This window comes from Notamacropus eugenii, chromosome 6 (genome assembly GCF_028372415.1).
Source record: "Notamacropus eugenii isolate mMacEug1 chromosome 6, mMacEug1.pri_v2, whole genome shotgun sequence".
NCBI classification, from domain to species: domain Eukaryota; kingdom Metazoa; phylum Chordata; class Mammalia; order Diprotodontia; family Macropodidae; genus Notamacropus; species Notamacropus eugenii.
Genome location: NC_092877.1, coordinates 272,210,014 through 272,215,572, shown reverse-complemented (window position 1 = coordinate 272,215,572; position 5,559 = coordinate 272,210,014).

The window sequence follows — 5,559 nt, the reverse complement described above, 5'->3', positions numbered from 1 at the left end:
AGGATGTGAGAGTGATGAAGACAATGTGTGGTATGGAATGCTGGATTGATTATAGACTTATTCCCTCCAAGCCAATTATTTTTTAATTAGTTAATTTGTAGGGTTAGACCAACTTCCTTAGCATTTCTTTTCATTAATTCTCTTGATATTCTGGACATTCTGTTCTTCCAGATCTAAATATTTGCATTTAACAAAAGTTGTGGCCCTAAAGAAAAATGACTACCAGATTAGAATGTTTCTCTGAGCAAGAACAGTTTGTTGTTACCTTGGAGGGAAAGTTGAACCAACACATGGTTGGTAACAGTGAAGTAGAAAAGGTGTGTGCAGCATTTGGAGATTGGTATTCAGGACTACATTTGCTTATGTGGATCAGAACACTTGTAAAAATCAATGCTGGTTTGATGATGATAGTGAAATTCAGACACTGCCACATGAAAAACAAGAATTCCACAGGGTTTACCAGCAGGATAGTTCATCCATCTCTAAGAAGGCAGCATTTTGCTTCCATTAAAAGTAAAGTACAAGTAAGGCTTAGAGAGATGCAGAATTCTAAGAAGGCAGGTGAAGTTCAATTTTACATGATAGTAACCATCCAAAGTACTTTTATGATGCCCTGAAGTCTGTTTATGGGTCAACTAGTCAGTGCTGATGGAGCCACACTGATTAGTGATAAGGACATGATCATGAACAGAACACTTCCATAGTGTTCTCAACAGACCATCATCAATCAATGATGAAACCATTGACTACTTAACTCAGGTTGAAAACAATCCCTTCTAGACAAATCTTCAAGTAAAGAAGAAGTTTAGAATGCCATTACACTCCTCTCCATCTGGCAGAGGCCCTGGTGCTGATTCTATTCCAACTGAGATTTACAAGTTGGGACATCCATTACTCATACAAAAGCTGACTGAAATTTTCTGTATTATATGGCAAGAGGAGGTCATCTCTCAGGAGTTCAAGAATGCCTCCATTGTCCATATCTACAAAGGTAAAAGAAATATATTGTCTTGTCACAATCATATGGAGGTTTCTATCAGTTGCTGCTTGCAAAATTCTTGCCAGAGTCCTCCTAATAGACTGACCCTTCACCTAGAAGGTGGTTGTCTACCTGAGATCCAATGTGGCTTCAGAAAATGATAATGGGTGGTTGATATGATGTTTGCTGCTTGACAATTCCAGGACAAAATGCCAAGAGCAAAATAGAGAGGCTTGCACACACCATTTGTATATCTTACCAAAGACTTTCATACTATCAGTGATGAGGGCTTATGGAAAAGTGTGTCAACACTTGGTTAGTTTATAATTATTATATGTCAGTTTCATAAGGGCATGCTTACCTGGGTTCTGGACAATGGATGATGCTCTTGTGCTTTCCTCATCACCAGTGGAGTGAAACAAAGCTATGTGTCTGCTCCCATGCTTTTTAGCATGATGCTTTCATCCATGTTGTCTAATATCTTTGATGATGGTGAGCATGGAATCAAGGTCAGCCACCTCACCGATGGTAGATTCTTCAACTTGCCAAGCAAAAGTGGAGGGATTGTTGGTGCATGCATTTTTTTTTTTGCAGATGATTGTGAAATCAATGCAGCCTCTGAAGCTGAGATGCAACAAAATATGGATTGATTCTCTGCTGCTAATGCTAATTTTGGCCTAAATTTGTCCTTACATTTAATACCAAGAATGAAAGGTGATCCATTAGCCAGCACCATAACATACATACATGAAATCATTGGTTATAGCAAATGGAGAAGTTTTGAATGCTATGGATAGGTTCACTTACCTTGGCAGTATTCTTTCTAGGGATGTGTACATTAATAATGAGGTTGATACATGCATTGTCAGAGACATGCATTGTCTCAGCATTTGGGAAGCTCTAAATGAGAGTGTAAGAGAGAAGAGGCATTAGATTAATTACCAGACTAAAGGTCTACAGGGCTGTTGTTGACTTCATTGCTGTATGTCTGTGAAATCTGAACAGTATACCAGCACCATGCCAGGAAACTGAATCCCTTCCATTTGAATTATCTTAGAAAGATTCTGAAAATCACCTGGCAAGATAAGGGACCAGACTCTGAGGTCCATTCTCAAGCTAAACTGACAAGCATTCAAACTCTACTGTGGAGAGTGCAAGTCAAATAAGCTGGCCACTTTGTTCAAAAGTAGCCTAAAAGACAACTTTATGGAGAACTCACACAAGACAAGCTCTGAAAGGATGATCAGACAAAGCAATACAAGGTCTCTCTGAACAACTTTGGTATTGATTTTGTTCATTAGAGACTCTAGTACACAACCACCTGGCATAGTGTACCCTGATCATCAGAGAAAGTGTGGTGTTTTATGAACAAAACAGAATTGAAGTAGCTCAAAAGAAACACACAACGTGCAAAATAAGAGAATCCGCCTCAAGTGTTCACATGGACTATTTGTGCCCAAGCAGTGGGAGAGCATTCTGAGCTTATTTTGGTCAGATCAGCCACAGTTGGATGCACTGTGGCTTGACTCTGAAATAGTGACATCATTTTTGGTCCTTTTCAGTAATGAAGGACAATAGCCAATATCCTTCACTTTTCTCAATTCACTTCCTACTCTTCTTTTCTCCTCTGTGGTCCATAACCTTACTGAGAAATAGTGAGGAAATGTAACCTGTGCTCAAGGTCTTTAGTTTCTTCTGTCAATCACATGTTAGTGTATTCATTTAATTATCTTATTTTGCTCCTACCATCTACATTAGAGAAAATAAAATGTGAAAATCAACATTTTCAGTGGTGTGTGAGAGGCAAATAAATCATTTGGAAAAATGGAATATTTTGTTTGGGACCAGGAGAGAGAAAAGTTCTATTCCCTATGATAAATGAAGGAGAAAATTCTCTTTCCTCTTTGTCTCTTTTTACTCCTCCTCTTTTGTAGAATTTCTCTGGTAACACATTTTCTTATTTCAGCTCTCACGCATTTTTTTTCCTAGAGCTAAATCTATTGTTGACTAAACAATAGCTTCTGGCTAATTTTGGAATGTGACCCATTTGGAACATGGTTTCATTAGGAAAATTAGGTCATTGAATTTGGAGTCAAGAAAACATGAGTTCAAATCCTCCTGCAACCATTTACAATCTGTGCAAAAATGAGAAAGTCACTTAATGTCTGTGTAAAATAGGGAAAATAACAGTACCTGTATCCCAGAGTTGTTGTAATGATAAAATTAGATATTTGTAAAGCACTTTTCAAACTGTAAAGTGATATATACATATCATTGTTACTATGTATTAAATGTCTACAATATGAATTGTTGGAATAAACCTAGAGACAACCTGTGTAAATATTCTGATCTGAAGGGGGAAAAAGTTTCAATATCAAAAATTTTTTTCATGCAGAAAAGTAATATTGAAAAATTACATCATTGTAGAGGTAGTGAGTCATCAACAGATATATCACAATGGGAAGGGCTTTTAAGCCTCTACACTTCCTTTCTGCTTTTATGGCAAGTCATTGTTTGATAAGCACAGCAGAACAATGTGATGTTCTTTCCAATACGACTCTTGGCAGTGTCTCAGCATTCAAGTTCTTGTTCAGGATCTAGTAAGAAGAATGTTTTCCTCTGATGTATTTTTGTTTCCAGTACTGACTTGCTTTTCATTTTGCAAAACAAACAATGACAAAAAACCTTCTTAGTCTTATAAATGCACAAACGTTTTCTGAAAATGTGGTGGATTGATAACTCCTGGCAGCACAAGGCAAGTGTTTTCTTGGCAATATTATAAATGTCTTCTCTCAATATTAAATATGAAATTAAGTTTTATGTACAAAGTGCAGGCAAACCTCCTTCCACTTCAGCCAGCACATTGCTTCGCCCTGCAGAGGTTTCATTATTATTTGTTGACTTACTGACCCAAATATTTCAGTGAGAATGCAGTGTTTCAATTGGAAATGCTTTCAAGTTAAACTTTATATTTATTCCAATAAGGTGTTTCTCTTGATGGCTTAGAAATTCTGGTCATAATCATGAATCTTAGAATTATCTAATTTATTGCCATGCTTAGCAAATGTTAAGGTCTAATCAGATATTAAACATACAGGCAATTGTGTACCCTTAGTTCTTGTCAGAATGTTGGTGGTTTTCATTTTAAGGGAGATTTAGTGGAACAGTTCCAATGGTGACAACTGAAACCTACTAAGATTTTTCAAATGAAAGCTAAGTTATTGGCGTGCTATGTTCTTGGGGCATAGCCTCACTTTCATCTTTCTAGTAGCTAAAATGTCTACTGAGATTTGGGGTTGCTTCCTCCTGTTTTCCTTAGCTGAACTTCTGACAAGCTGTGCATTTGGCAAAACCAGTTGGGGTAAAAAGATCAGAGAGCAAAAAGAGTATTTGTAGTAGCAGCAGAGCAATTTGTTGGTGGTGTTTACTCAATCACAAACTCTCAAAAGGGAACAGGTGTTTGGCTCCCTCTGACTTTTCATTTTGGGTCTGAAAATCCTCTCTCAAATTACAATCTTCTGTCCATCTAGTTTTTCAACTGTCTATCTATCATTACCCTAATTGTTTTCTTCATCATGACATCTGGCCGATCAATTCCTGATTTGTCTTCCCTGTTCAGTCTATCATCCCTTTAAAGTCACGACTCTATAGTTAGCCACTTTAACAAAATACTCTCTCCCCATTCATCTATTCCATAATTCTTCCTGCTTTCCACCCCAACCTTTCTCTACCCACATAATTTCTTGATGAACACTTTATTAATTCTCAAACCTGAATCACTTCTGTTTACTTTGCTCCTGCTCCCAAGTCATGGAATGTTTCTGGAAGCATTCATGAGCCCATGGGAATTCAGGCTACATTAAATACATATTCTCTTAACCTTTGCTGAGGAGTCACTGATATATAATGATTTTTTTTTCATTTATCTCCAATGTTCTTTCTACCATTCTTTCCAAGGAGTTGTTCAAACCTTTTTTTCTCCTTCTTTAATGTTCCCAAATTGAGGTCCACCTGTTTCTTTCAATAGATAAACTTCATGCATTACTAAATAGGTTGATCTGTTGGGAGATTCTTAATCTTATAGGATCAGATTTTTTTTTGAAATAAAATTTGAGAACAATCACAGCATGATACAGGTAAGAGAAGAGAATCCTAGAGATGTTTAAGTGACTTGTCCATGGTCCAATCAGTGTGAGGATTTCAATTCAGATTATCTGGTTGAAGTCTAGTAGTCTTTCTTTTTGGTATTTCTTCTTTTTCTTATCTTCACATCTCATCTTCATATTCTTTATATTTTAATCCGTCCTTTCCTGTTTTTCTTTATCGTCAAAGTTTGAAGTACCGTTCCCCTTACTGAAGCTGAAACTTGTACTTGTGCTCTTAATTTCATCCACTCTCATCTCCTCTAGGACTGCACTCCATTTGTCATTCTTTCTGTCTCATCTAACACACTAGACATTTTTTCAATTCCCAACAAATGTATTCAGATCTACTCTGTCCTTAATTTTTTTCCTTTGTCTCTAATATATTAAGCAATTACTCAAGGTATTTCTTCTTTCTTTTCTTCTTCTTTCTTCTAT